General features: G+C 35.1%; 1 protein-coding gene across 1 annotated transcript in view; it reads left to right on the plus strand.

Annotated features, from left to right (window-relative positions):
* Positions 1 to 11,943: 11,943 nt before the first annotated feature.
* LOC135078190 (inositol-trisphosphate 3-kinase B) overlaps positions 11,944 to 16,199 on the plus strand; it is a 114,935-nt gene continuing 110,679 nt past the window's right edge. The window contains exon 1 of the mRNA XM_063972776.1: positions 11,944 to 12,274. The gene's annotated coding sequence lies outside the window, so the exon portion shown is untranslated. The remainder of the gene's footprint in view (positions 12,275 to 16,199) is intronic.

Consider the following 16,199-nt stretch of genomic DNA (forward strand, 5'->3'; position numbering starts at 1 on the left):
ATGTCAAAGTTAGATTGTCACAGAAAAACTTAGGCTGAGTTGCACCACCTAACTTTGACCGTAATTTTAACGATAACCGGTCTTTTTTAAGGATTTTGACAGATTTTTGACGTTTGTCAAAGTTAAAGTAAGATGGTGCAACCCAGCCTTAATGTCTCGCTTCCACATCTCAAAAATCGGCATAAATACTATCCTGCGTCCTTTCCCGAGACTCCAATATCTCTATACCAAGTTTCATCAAAATCGGTTCAGTAGTTTAGGCATGAAAGCGTCATAGACAGACAAAATTACTTTCACATTTATAATATTAAATTAGTAAGGATTAATATTGACGGAAAATACAGTTCTGTGCTCGGTTACATCATTGGGATGTAATTACAATACTGTTGACGTAAGTTTACGTAATGCAATAAATAAAATTAATGCAGTCAGATAAGTAAATAACTTCCTACACGTGGTATTGTCTACTTCAGAAAGTTTGTATGTTAAGGCCGGGTAGCAGAGAAAATGGCGAAAATGAGGTTTTCATTTTTCATTTTTGAGGTACTAAACAGTAAAATTAAAGCCTAAGATTTTTATTGGGCATAGTTGAGGATATTTTCTAGGGCTATTAACGGATGGAAACACGATTTGATGAAGTTGACTCGATAGAATAAATTCCCAAAGTTACCTCTATTCGTTTTCTATTTATGGTTTTATTTTTAAAATAAGCGATTTTAGATTCTAAATCTTTTACTAAACTAAAGTTCAGAAATAACTTGAGGGCTTTTAACGGATGAAATTTTTATATTGCGTCTGTTACTATGTTAAAAAATGTGGAAAAAATCGTCCATGACGGCTTGGACAATCTCAATCAGTCGCGCGGTGGCGCTTACGGAGGACGGACGCGTGTCAGTTTTTTGGTCGTGACAGTTCGCGATTTGTCAATATTTTTGACAATGATGACTTTGATGAGTCACAGTATAATAATATCAGTGTTACTGGAGAAAGCTTCAATTCAATTTTGTCTACCTATTGAAATTTAAATCGTTCGCATCCTTTTAAACGAAGACTCTACTGATACATAGTACATTCCTCAAATATGAGACAAAACCAATGAGTTAAAATTACATTTTAATAGTACCTACATACAATCGTCTTACACTCTATAGAAGAGCACACTGACACAAATAAATAATAAAAAATACTGTCTAAGGTCTGTAGCTAAAGGTCTAAGCTGTAAGATAGAAGAATCTTCTAGCCAAAAAGATGGCAGATGCAGCAGATGTCAACGGATTTAAAGCTGGAGTTCATATGACTCCTTGTAGACTTGAGTCTCTAGAGCGTCCCTTCCTCCACCATGCGTAAGAATTTTCACAAAAATACTGTCTAAGGTCTGTAGCTAAAGGTCTAAGCTGCAAGATAGAAGAATCTTCTAGCCATAAAGATGGCAGATGCAGCAGATGTCAACGGATTTAAAACTGGAGTTCATGTGACTCCTTGTAGACTTGAGTGTCTAGAGCGTCCCTTCCTCCACCATGCGTAAGAATTTTCACAAAAATACTGTCTAAGGTCTGTAGCTAAAGGTCTACGCTGCAAGATGGAAGAATCTTCTAACCAAAAAGATGGCAGATGCAGCAGATGTCAACGGATTTAAAACTGGAGTTGATGTGACTCCTTGTAGACTTGAGTGTCTAGAGCGTCCCTTCCTCCACCATGCGTAAGAATTTTCACAAAAATACTGTCTAAGGTTTGTAGCTAAAGGTCTAAGCCGTAAGATAGAAGAATCTTATAGCCAAAAACATGGCAGATGCAGCAGATATCAACGGATTTAAAACTGGAGTTCATGTGTATCCTTGTAGTTTTGAGTCTCTAGAGCAGTGGTTCTTAACCTTTAAGTCATGAGGGACCATTTTACCAAATTTCTGTCTTGTCAGGGACCACCTCATAATCGGTCAAAACCAGTTTGACTGCAAAAATCAGTTAAAAGTGGTTTTGACCAAGGTGTGCAAGTGCACATCGTGGACCACTTGGAATGCCTCCAGGGACCACCGGTTAAGAACCACTGCTCTAGAGCGTCCCTTCCTCCACCATGCGTAAGAATGTTTCAAAAATACTGTCTAAGGTCTGTAGCTAAAGGTCTAAGCTGCAAGATAGAAGAATCTTCTAGCCAAAAAGATGGCAGATGCAGCAGATGTCAACGGATTTAAAACTTGGAGTTCATGTGACTCCTTCTAGACTTGAGTCTTTAGAGCGTCCCTTCCTCCACCATGCCTAAAAGTTTTCCAAAAATACTGTCTGAGGTCTGTAATAAAAGTCTAAACCGCAAGATAGAAGAATCTTTTAGCCAAAAACATGGCAGATGCAGCATATATCAACGGATTTAAGACTGGACTGGCATCACCTTGCAATGTCATCCTCTCATTGTTATCTGTAATGTAAATTATTTTTAAAATGTATTTAAAAAATAAAATGTTCTTTTTATTATTTCAATAATCTGACCTCTCAACTCAACAACACTACACAAACACCTTTGTTCGCAACTGTACTGACGAAACCTCGATATTATACCGTTCATTTAAGATGGCAAGCTTTTTGCTGCGGTAATGCACTCCAGGTAACCGTGTGTGATGCTTATTGCTCATAGTGATTTTCGATACAGAGCCCCGTACATACGTTATACATAAATTATGGAAAGAAAACACCCAGACCAATATAAAGAAATATGTATGCAATTTTAGTATGATATTTTTATTTATTAATAAACATAAAGACTGAACAAAATTGACGCGTGTACTGATTAATGTAATTAACCACAATGCAAAGCTTTGTGAATTGCAACAACTATAATTTATTATCCAAGCTCTAAATAATCGCTACTACGAGTAACTGATCATAAAATGTTTTTCCAATCGCTCAAGCTCCCGAGGATCTACCGATAGGTCGGGTGACGTAATCTTGAAATTCTTTTAGCCGGCGCGGAACTTCCGGAGGGTCGGGTGACGCCACGCCTCTTTGAACTGTGTTTACTTTGGCAGTTATATTCTATTTTTATTCGATTCTAAAATATATTCCCAAAAATTTTGAAAGTTGTTTTAATTTGTATCACTTGGATATGATTTTTATTAGAAAGTGCTGTGAGTGTGACGCTTGAACGGAAGGAAGTCAACCTAACCTAACCAACTGCGTATTTCTATACTGTGTAGCCGCGAGAGCTCTTTGGCGCGCTGTCTTCGGCGAAGTATTGCGCGCGCAGATTTTGACAGCGCGAAATACCTACTTTAGCAGTAATACCAAGCCTTAACTGCTTTTTAAGGATCATAGCAAAGTTATTACGAGTAAACAGTCATAACTGCTCTGTTAATCGTTAATTTTTTACTAAAGAAGTTTGTTGTTAAGCGCTGAGTACCTACTTACCTAGCTTTTGAAAAATAATGGAAGCTTTACTGTTTTTTGTGGCGAGGTGCTTTTTGCATGCTTAATTTTGGTTTATAGAAAACGATTCAAAGATTACAGTAAGGAATGGAAAATTAACGGTATTGACAATATTATTATAGGCTACTAAACGCCTGAACTATAAAGACCTGCAACGATTTACTCTCAGGCCATAAGAATATTGACATTGTGAAAGGCAATGTAGAGTTATTTCACATTTATTTTTGAGTAAATAGTTAGCTTTTATTAATCAGTTATTGTATATTTTATGTGGAGAAATTAATATTATGAGTATAAAAGTAAAAATCACAAATAAAATACAATTTGGCATTTTTAAACACTTGTTTAATGAGTGAGTCTTGTTCAGTGAAATAGAGTGCAACCAACCAATTTTCCTAGAGCTAATATTTATTTCTTATTAATTTAGTCTAAACTTGTCGGTTTAATAGCCTGTTTTACAAAATATCCTTTTAACCAACATTTAAATTGAAGTAATCACAACTTAACTAACCCAGCCTAATACATACTTGTCAATAATAAACAAAATTCATAAATGAACATAAATGAAATGACTATATCAAAGTCAACAAACTAGAGTTATGGATTGTCCAAACATGGCGCCTAAACGCAACTCAATTTGTCAGAGATAGGTTGGGCATTAGATATAATACATAGTATACTAGGTATGTTTAATTTGGTCTTTGGTAATATGAATTATGCATCGAAACTAGTGATAGAGACTCATATTAATAACTGGGAAAGTAAGTCACTTAGTCTGTTTGAAGGTTTTCGCGCCTTAAATGTTTGACATAACAATAAGGTTAAACCTGGATGAACTTACGTAATATGGTTACTTTTCGGGAAAAGGTTTTATGAGAAAATTATACAAGTTGTTAGTTTATGCCTGTAAAAATAATGCTTTTGATAGAAAATTAATAGTGTTTCAAAAAAGTTTAAAATCTTCGTCCGCGTGTAATTCAGTTTGTCACAAATCGTTATAATTACAGCCTTTATTTATTCTGATGTTTATACATAAAGTAATACTGTAGTTTCATCTAAATCTGTTCAGTAGTTTTTTGTAGTAAAAAGTCTCAGTCGAAATCGAAAATAGACCGTTTTGACAAAAACCGCGGGTAGAAGTTAGTATGTTATATTTGTCAGCCTTTCCATAAAAGTTTGAAAATAATAAAAACATAAAGTACACAAGACTTTAGTAATGCCAATTGGTATGCGGTTCGCAGATTCATATTGGGAGATCCTTTGAGAATATTGATGATATGTCCAGGAACGAATTTAGAATATAAATAAGTTTTTTTTAAGAATCGATTTATTTGTTTAAAATTATTTAGTTTTCGGCATTGGAAAAATTTGAGTAACAGTTAGAGGTAAGATAGCCAGTTCCTCCGTGGTTGAGGATTCCGGTGAAGCTCGCTTCCACCTTCGGCCTGATCGTCACTTACCATCAGGTGAGAATGAGATACACCAAGAGCTTCCTCGTTGTGGATAAAAAAAAATCTTTTCAAACGAGTTACCTACTCAAAAATGCCTGAAGGTAAATTGTTTCGAATTTCGGTGATTTAAATTATAGGGAAATAGTAAGGAAAGCTTTCTCTTAGTGGCTGTTTCTCTTTAATCATTATAATTATTATTTGTTAACATTATCGATGTGTCACTACGAAATAAATTGTTTAAAATCAGGCATCACTTAAATATTTACAGCAGTTTGCAACATTTTTTTTTGTATTTGACACCAATTTTACTTGTCTCCATAAGCGTAGACGCAGCCAGTGTACATTATAATTATTGCGTATTATTGTAGAACTAGCTGTGCCCGCGACTTCGTACGCGTGAAAACCCGTTTTCGCAACATTTTTCATTGTTGCTCTGCTCCTATTGGTCGTAGCGTGATGTTGTATAGCCTATAGCCTTCCTCGATAAATAGGCTATCTAACACTGAAATATTTTTTCAAATCGGACCAGTAGTTCCGGAGATTAAGTATTCAAGTAAACAAACAAACAAACTCTTCAGCTTTATAATATTAAGTATAGATTTATTTATTTAATGAAAGAAACATACAGCTTTTATATCACATATAGGTACATGAAAAGTTTAGATTATTCATAAGCCAAAAAAGTTTCCAATGTTAATTTGTCAATAGCGAAGACATATTATAAAAAGTTATTATAGATTTATTGTTGCTTATAGAACATAACAAAATCATAAGTACACAACAAAGAACTCCTCTTACGAAAAACATTTCCCTATTTACCTACGTTATTTTTTCAAATAGGTATATCAGAGTATTCTCGCTCTCTCCAATGCGGCTCCTGCACCGGTCCTGTGATATCCAAAACAAAGTCAGTAGCGGAGATATATGAGGTGTCAGTGTGTGATTTATTGGCGCGGTTCGGTTTGTGCCGTTTGCGACACGCACGGCGTCCGCGCACGCTCGAATGTGTGGAGGTGGCTTTATTGAAACGTAGCAAAAAAGTACCTACTAAAATGGACTGCTGAAGCATTTTTGTTCAAATTCAAATTCAAATTATTTATTTGCAGAATGTGGTACATTAGATGTTATTTAATATAACTCTACTATACTAAGGCTGAGTTGTACCATTGTACTTTAACTTTGACAAACGTCAAAAATCTGTTAAACTCTATACAAAAAGCACCGGATAATGTTAATGTTACGGTTAAAATACGGTTATGCAATTCAGCCTAAGTGTTAACTTTGGGTAAGAAAGAAAATAAAATAATGTATGGCAAAATTCTATACTCAATCTTTCTTCTAAATACGTTATCTACGAGTAGCAACAAGAAAGAAGAAACGATGTTTTGGCATATAGAGGAGTGCAATAGTTAAACATTGAAATGCGCAGTACGTAAATACTCACACAAGACATAAAATTTCATGGATAAAATAAAGCCTAAAAAATTTCATTGACTGCTTGATTGCACTCTATCATGGGCCTGTAGGAACTTTATAATTTAAAAGGGGGTTATGTCTATCATAGGCTCAAAGAAACTCTACAATTTAAAATAGCTTTCAAGATTCAAAATTAGCTCTGAGATAGACAAAGCCTTTCAACCTTGAACTATTTTCATGATGTTTAAAACTCTGCTCTCCCTATAGTAATGCTGGTAATATTCTTGTACAAATTCCTCTTCCATCCTTTCTTAGCCAGTCGTTGCTAGTGCATGCATGTAATTAATTTGATGGAGTCGAGTTTACCTCGTGCGCACGCGCAGCTAGCGAAGAAAGTTGCCGAACCGATACCGAGCGATCCACTTTGACACAATTCTGACGAGGCCATGTAAAAAGTAATATTGTAAGTTAACTGTAACTGGGTTTAATTAATGATTATTTTGGCAGTTGTCAGGAATACTGGTTGCCTTTGTGGTTATGATGTAAAATATTTTCGTAGCATTGGAAATCGCACAAAATGTATGAAATCCTACATGAATAGAGATTGTAACCCCACAATGTATCTCACTTAATATCTGTTGTGATTACGGTCAAATAAGTTCTAGATAAAAAGGCTGCTATAACGCGGTTAACTGTTATTTCGCGTTTAACGATCACTATAGCTCATGCCAGAATATTACCATGAGTAAGAGATTGATAGATCCGAGAATACGGAAAAAAGTGTTATTTGATTCGTATTGGAACAAGATGTTTGATGCTCTAACTTTTAGTTACTCGTTTCACATACAAGTAACTGTTCACCATAATTTTATCAAAGATAATAAAAAATTGTTCATTTGAGCTTTTACAAGTGTAAGTGGAGATAGCTCCATATGATAGCATTCATGCGTTCGTTCATTCGTTTCAGCCAATTGACGTCCACTGCTGGACAAAGGCCTCCTCCAAGGTTTCCCACAATGCACGGTCCTGCGCTGCCCGCATCCAGGCTCTTCCCGCGACCTTTACCAGATCGTCGGTCCACCTAGTAGGAGTGGTAGTGATATGATAGCATAATGTCACCAAAAGCTTTATAGGGCCAGAGCGTGAACTTGTCGGCTTATTTTTCGTGAAAGTTCAATAAGTAGGAAAAATTCTGAATAAGATACGGCCACTACCAAACATTCCACTTAATTTATTTCACAATTAAAAGGCTTTCTTTGCGGACCACCCGGGAGTTAAATAAATAAATAAATATCTTTGGACAATCTCACACAGCGCCATCTAGCCCCAAAGTAAGCAATTAATATGCTTGTGTTATGGGTGCTAGCTTAACGGATATACTACTTATATACTTTGTTTTTAAATACATAGTTAATTAAAAAGAGAACGTTTTGATTATTTTTTCTCCTGAAATATATTATTGTACCGTCGATAACATATCAGACCATTTATTTTTTTTATTGCCAAAATTCACTTACTAAATTCATAAGTGCCACTTGTGGGTCTAAACTGAATAAATATTTTTTGATTTTGATTTTGAAAGGTGACACAATTAAGCTTTATGTACCGTCAATTTTTTCTTAACGTAAACGTAACGTGAGTGACATCAAAATCGTCCTAAAGTAGGATAAAAATAGCTTTCTCTGTTTTTTTTTTATATTTTTTTACAATAAAAAAATAATAAACAAAATAAAATAGTTTATTCAGTACAAAGGCCCTTTTTCAGGGCACTCATACACGTCCCAAATATAGCTTGCCCTACCACCACTTCGGGACAACATATGGGTTGGTGCTGAGAAGAAGTGGCGGAAGAAACTCTGTCACCTTTGTCAGCCTCTTTTTCAATCAAATACAGTTTTAACAGCTTACATGACACGTAATAAGTGCAAGCTAGGCAGGTAAAGTCCACGCACTCTTGACATTAAATAATCGTTTACTTTTTTTGTGATAGGTAAATTTTTTTGTGAAATAAGATACTACTTTTTATCGCGCGCGTCCCCATGTCAAAAACCGGGATAAAAACTATTTTATGTCCTTTCCCGGGACTCAAACTATCTCTATGTCTAATCAAGTAACACAGACAGACAGACAGAGTTACTTTCGCATAGATTTAACTTCTGTTTAGTTTTAAATTATCCTTGAGAATGGCCTACGGTTAGTGCGTCACTGATTTAATTACAGCTGTATTTTCACTACACTTCGTACACATAATCGATCGTACCTTTATCAAAATACTCTACGACTTCCGCATCCATTGATTAAATCGATTTTATGATGCATCGATCGATTGTTCCTTTGTCTATCATAAGACGAAGATAACGATAAAAAAATCTCAACAGACACGTATCGGAATAGAGATCTTATTCTTTTGTATTATTGATGACTGTCGCATGTGTTACTTTAATATGACACATCATTTATTAATTCACTGTTAACGTTATTTTTAATTTGAAAAGAATTTAAAATGAATAATTTATGAAGAGACCTTGCTTGACATACTCGTAATAAAAGATTATACAGGAAAACAAACATGACCAAAACTACTGATTATGTAATAAAAGTAGGATAATAATATTTTCTAAAATTAAGGTAAAAACCACTGGCATTTTTTAAAATAAGCACGATTTTTGTCTTTTACCCGCAATGCAAAATACAACAATTCTATTTACTCGTCGTCGTTATTACTATTATCCTACTTATTTCGAAAAGTATAGTGTTTAGCTTGACGTACTAAACAAAAAAAGACATAATCCAAACTGTCTACAGTTTTCTTTTCATTTTGGTCACTCTTGTCAAACCGCAAAACCCAAAATCAACTCGAATCGTGGGGTCAAGTCACCGCAGTTAAGTCTAGTAGAAAATACTTGGGAGCATCACCCAATCATACATACAGAAATTCATAAGGCTTTCGGTTTCGTTTCGGCAGGCCTATTTTGAAGAGTACCTAGTCGTTTGGAAGTGTATAAGTAAGTGGACGCAAACAGGTGACTTGACCCTATAAGAAATAATCGTAAAAAAGCTTTTAACACGTTGAGTGCGAAACCAGGTCTATAGACCTTGTGTACGTCTCGCTTACCGTGCGGCTAAGAAAATTATAGTCTTCCTTGTCGTGCGAAAGGCATAACTTCAATTGGGTCCGGTGTAGGAAAGTGATGAATATATATCTATGATGTATTCTTAAAATAGAATCCAATGATGTACCTACCTTAATACCAGGTTTTTAGACCTGGTACCGCACGGAAGTAATAAAATGTCTTCACAATGCGAAACCAGGTCGAAGCACCTTGTACCCTGCGCACCTGGTACCGCACCCCACGCTAGCTTCGTGCAGCCAGTGTTGCCTCGCATTCGTAAGAAACGCACATGTCGACATGGCGTCAAGAGAAACAAACAAAATCAAAACTGCAAATTGATTATTATTTAATTTGCTTCACGTTTAAATAATGTTTTTCGTGACAAACATTTGAAGTTGTAACTAAATGTTATTAAATATTATGTTTTCTTTAAATATAGCTTATTTAAGTATTTATGCACGTATGTCTTATTTGTAAAATATTTAGACTAAATTATTAAAACATCTTTGTTTGTTACTGTTTTAAATTTTTATTAAAACTTAATTTAAACTATCGATATTTGTATTTCACATCCCTAGAATACCCACCATACTTCCCTACTTCAGTGCGGCACAGGGTGCATAAGCCTTGTATTTTGTATATAGCTATAATTTTTATACTAAACAAGTTATTCACGAACGCCTTCAGGTGTATGTCAATAAATGCATTATTATTAATATTCAAAGAAAAAAAACACAATATCTATTAACATGAAGCCAAAAATAAAATTAATATATCCTAAATATTACAAGGTCTTTAAGCCTTGTGCCGCCACAATGTAAGTTTTAATACCAGGTTTACTGACCTTGTACCGAAGGAATGGAAAGTATTAGAAAGTTACTGCCGCAGCAAAGGTGTTAAGAGCCTCTGATAACGGTAATTACGTTTGGCACATTGTTAATCGCAATGGCGGGGATTTGTCACAAACGGACTGGCGCAAAAACCGCAAATCACCTGGCGTACTAATGAGGCAGTTAATCATTATGGGCGTGGACCAATGTAGAGATTTTTGGAGCCAAATTACTGTTTGAGACTGTTAATTAATATTTGAGACTTTACGAGATCGCATCAGAAATGAGGATATCCCTAAATGAACTAAAGTCTCTGACATAGCACGACGGATCAGCAAGCTGAAGTGGCAGGGCACATAGTCCGCAGCACTGACGGCAGATGGGGCAGCAAGGTTCTGGAGTGGAGGCCACGTACCGGAAAAAGCAACGTGGGACCTAAACACTTAAAGATATTTTTTTTTCTTAAAATCTAAATATGATGTATTTAAGCAGCTTTTTACTGAATTCTTCTAAACATTATTGTACAAGATTCAGTGAGAGATAATTACGTAGGGAATGTACAAAGCGAATCCTACGATAGAGGCGTGGTCCTGTAATGGATACTAAATGACTTGATAATAATGATTATGATGAACATTATGAAAGGTTTCGATTTTTGTAATTTTTATACTGAGAGCGCCTTTTCAACTATGTTCGTTCGTTTCAGCCAAATGACGTCCACTGCTGGACAAAGGCCTCCCCCAAGGTTTTCCACTATGCACGGTCCTGCGTTGCCCGCATCCAAGCTCTTCCCGCGACCTTTACCAGATCGTAGGTCCACCTTCAACTATGTTATGTTCTTTAATATTTTAGACCTTATGCAAGTCTCCGTAAAAGCACTAAAATCAAAAGCCATTAACTTGTTGATTTGCACTCGAATGATGCCTCTCACATTATGCATTGCAGGCGCACGATTTATGGCGACAATATTAAATTTAACGATCAAATTGATGGTTCGGTGTCTGGTTGGGTCACAGCAGACAAATTACCCTTTAAGTTAAATTGGATATTTTTTGTTAATTTTTTGTACTCTCTTTTCTGCAATCTACTATCACCGCAATATCAGAGTTTGATTGTGTTTTCTAGTCCAAAGGTCTTCGGTTAAACACGGCCAACAAACAATGTGCGGAAGAAAATAAAGAAAAAAGTTAGGTCATAATTTGGGAGAACATTCAAATGCAGGGAAGCGCTGGACGCAGGCCACTACCAATCGATCAACATGGAAAGCCTATGTTCAGCAGTGGACGTCCTATAGCTGTGATGATGATGATGATTCGAATCGCAGTACTCGCGTTACGCGACAAATGATGCCAACTGCTTTTGCCTGTTTGGATCCTGCTGTAGCTGAGTTCATGTAAGCTTAATAATTGTTGCTTCAATTTTGTTAAAATTTAATTATTTTAATTTACACTCTACACAGTAATAGAGCCTCGATCGCCTCGGCTTCAAATACGTAACGTGTTAATAAAGCATTCTTTCAGTAATCATGAATGAATGAAGATTATTTATTATTCGTGCCACATTTTGAGTTTAGTTCCATGAAAATTCCGACCAAATTCACATACAACCATGTATGTTTTTGACATAAATCGCAGACCAGCCGTCTGTACACCGGCTTTATTTATTTGTGTTGTCCGCAGCTTACGACGCGGCCTGTCCGTCTCAGTAGTGTAAAAACCGGCGAACCGCTTACACGTTCTAGATTGTCGCTTACAATCAAATATCAATCGATCATTGCGACAAAAAACCAACTCATAAATATCTATAAACTTCAAATAAAAACATTGCACAACACTATTGACTAGAATCCGTCGTTCGAATTTCAAATTTAGAATGAAAGCGGACTTTTTTTGTGACAGGATTGGGCATTTTGAAAATCGAATATGCTTTCGGTAGTGACGTGTGTGTTATCGATAAACCGATTAATTAAATTGTGAATTAAGTGTCAGTGAGTGAGAATCAGTGCTAGTGTTTCAAGTTGAAGTTGTTCCGTGAACTTTATGGGTAACAGGTTAGCATAAAACACAAAATGTCGAGCTGCTCTTTTAACGTTAACGTTAATAATAGGTATCGATGCTTCATAGTGTGCAAATGGCATCTGAATACCAAAATGTACTATGTATTACCATATATAATTCATATAGGATGCAGGTACTTTCCTTGGTATATTTAATTACGTTGGTAATACCAGCAATGTAATGTGTTAAATACCTTTTCCTCATAACTACACAATATATTCAGATTACTGAAAGCATTATTTCAAAATCAACAGCAAATCATTCAATCAATAAAAAAATATCGCAGACTTATTTTTGTGTTGTAAAAGTTGTCCTTTAGGAGTACAAATCAATATGTCTGCGTAATTTAAATAAGGTCTGAAACTTAATTAAGTTAATGACCTACACACATAAAAAAATATTGTTATGATTAAAAGAAATACTAAAACAACTTAAACAACACTCCATTAATTATTCATGTTAATTAAAAGTGATACTTCGTAAATTAAAATTAAGTTAACAAACCAATATTCACCTTGAAGAATTTATAAGCCTTCCAAAAGCTTAAATACCTAATTTAATTTTTTAATGCAGTGGACATAATACCTATTGAATATTGATTTTATGGTTTCTTATTGACTTTAGACAATAAATTCAATAATATGACTATGAATGCTTTTGCATTACTACTAGATTGTTATCAAAATTTTTAAAAACTGAGTTGTCCGTAAGAGATATGACTGCTGTAAGTAACTAATACCGTTTGAATTTTGCAGTTCTAAAAATATGTAATTTTTTGATTTTGTTCATTTAATTTTTTCTTCAATTTTGTGTCACGTAACTATAATTAGTTGTTACATAATAATCAGCTACAATATCTAGTGACGCTCACATTTTATATAGCGACGAAAATAAGTATAGTCATACTTAATTAATAATTTTAAGAATTTGGATCACCCTGTTTCCTATTTCCTTTCATGGTGTACCAATCTCAACATATTATACTAGCCAACTCAGCTGTTAAATTAAGAAAAAGCAAAAAACTACAACCGTTAATGATAAACAAACAGCCTTGTTAATTACTATTGCGCATGTCAGATTCGCGACTATCACTATGATTGATTTTATCGATTGATAGATCTTCGCGCTGCCCATGACGCTAATTGCCGAGCATATCGATGCCACATCTCGATTCTAATCGGTACTGGAAGCTCGGGAATCGAGTGTGAATGATCTAATAAGATCGATGATAAGGTGCGCAAGCGTCTGAAAAGCGCTGTTTTATCACTCAATCAGATTCTTTCAAGTTATGATGGAGTGTGACGCCTCACTTGGTTTGCAGTTGGCAAATTGTAATTCCAATGCCTTAGTATTGAGGGCTCCGGGTTTGAATGTACTAAATATCTTGTAAACTATGTTTCTAAACAAGCTGTCAGCACCGTAGGTAAATATTCCTGAACTATTGGTAACGAGAACCATATTGGAACGTACGCTTTAATAAGTGCTTCAGAGCACTTAATTATAGCGATATTTTCTAATAAAAAATTTGAATTTAAACACTGTTAGAATAATGATCGTGTGCATTTTATACAGATTTTTATCTTTCCAACTTTCTTTTGTCGGTGGCTTCGCTCACGTAGATTTTGGTTTGTCACGGATTTTGCTTACAATTTCAGGACTTTTTCAAGCATTTGGTAAAAATATTTTTTGTTGAAAAACAGTATTTTGAGTTTATATCGTTATACCGAATATTTGACTAAGAGGATTAGTGTCTTGAAAACATAAACTAGCAATTAATCACACGACATAACTACAGCATGGTCTCACAAATCCCATTTTGAAGTAATTAACGCCGTGTACGCCGCAGTGTAAACAAGCCTATAAATTATCCGGGGTACACGAATTTCAGTGTGTACACAGATCTGCACATGTGTCAGAATCAATTTAGGGTTAACACGAACTTGGATCTTTCTACAAATTAATGTTGATTTTATTTTTTGTCCCGCGGCAGTGATAAGGTTAATAGTGAAAACTTTTTTCGTAGAACCTGTAACAGAGCTTTTACTAGTTTTTTTTTTACTTTCTCGATTTGATTCCTTTATGTCAATCGTTATAATTACACTGTTTTGTTTTCTCAATCCCTCCTTATTCTGAGTTTCCTTTCATGCATTGGCATGTTCTTCAATGTCATATAAAACCTAACTTAAAATTAAAAAACTTTGGTTTTCCGTTCCTCTGACAACCCTAAAATGTAAGTCTATTTTGTTTGTTTACAATATTCAGTTTGTAGGTACATATTCCCAATAATTGCTTTACTACATTCCTAATGGAATACGAATATGTTAAATTGGCTTTGCGGTGATCTTAATATACATAAGGCTAATTGTTACAATACTGTAGGCTAGATTTCAATAATTGAACTTAATATTAAGCTTTTCCTTCATACTGTATGTTCGTAACAGTTGCACGAAGCTTCAACCAGTCGCTCTAAAATCAGTAGTCAAGTCCTTCAATGATGAGAGTCGTGACCATTAAAGTAAAAGTACAAGATATGTACGACCGACTCCATTTAGATTTCGTATTCCAGTATTCTCAATTTACTTACCAATTTTGGTTAGTTGATAGTTCGTGCTTAATTAAATTGACAGTCACTCGACTGAGAGCTTATATTATACGGCTATGTTTGACTGAAAATCCTAAATATCCTAAGCAATTTTATTTTTTAAAGCCCTGTCCTTTTTTTGGAAAATTGCATTAGGCATGCCTATTGCCTGAAGAAAATTACAAGTTATTATGTGGAACCATAAAGAAAGGCGAATGACAAAATCAACGGTTTTCACTTGACTTGTTACAGAAAAATTAAAATACCTGCGGCCTCTACATTTACTTAGACATTTTTAAAACAGTATTGAGAATTCATTGCAGAATGTATCAAAAACATTTGAAAAGATAGTATTCCTAGGGATTTATATGCGAATTTCGTACTTCTATAAGCATATTAGATATACGAATGATATCAAACACGTCCTGGTTAATATAATTTTCCCTTTCAAGCGGTCGGATGTTTTATGGCCCATGTCTGGCCAACATGGCCGCGGGCCGTAAATCATACTCAGGATAAATGCAACCAGTGTGACCTGGTAATTAATATACTTGTAGGGTCACGAATATTTTGTAGTGCTCTCAATAATATGATAGATCGAGGCTTGGTGCAGTCGGACTTATTTTGCAGTCTAACGCCCGTATTCACAAAATGATGCTTGCTTCAGAAAAGCAGCGAGTCGAACGCACAGCGTTGTATAGAGCTTTGTGATTGGTTCGTGTGTCACCCTGTGCGTCCACGAGCACTGTGAGACCTTATAGTAAAGTTTGTGAATACGGACGTAATTCAAATGAGGAGCTCCTTTTGAAACTTTGGAAAGATTTAAAAACTTATTTGATAAGGTAATGATTTTATTCGATTTTTCATGTGAGATTGGGCGATCAGACCGGCCAACCAAGATAGCTATGTTTGTAAATAACCAAGCTATTTCTTGGGATCAATGAAATTAAAAAATACTCATTTATGTTTTGCAAGGTGTTAAAAACAATATTTTTCCTTTTTTCAGCCAATGCACGTCAGAAAATATACTATGTTTGTTGCAAAACAGGATCATAATATTTCAACAGAATAATAAAGAGCTTTGATGCCTTTTATCCGATCCTACAGAAATGTAACACATTTTTGAGATATTTGTAACCGACATCAAAAAAGAAGGAGGTTCTCAATTCGACTGCGACTTTTTTCTCTACGAATATATAATTGAGGTTTGCAAAGAGTCAAAGGCTCAGAGGGCAATAGCATCAGTCAATTAAACCATGAGCTATGAGCAAAAAGTGTGACATGCTTTTTAATGACTCTATTATCCTACTCAGATCTTGGTTTAGATAGATGACGTT

Source organism: Ostrinia nubilalis, chromosome 14 (genome assembly GCF_963855985.1).
Source record: "Ostrinia nubilalis chromosome 14, ilOstNubi1.1, whole genome shotgun sequence".
Lineage (NCBI taxonomy): Eukaryota > Metazoa > Arthropoda > Insecta > Lepidoptera > Crambidae > Ostrinia > Ostrinia nubilalis.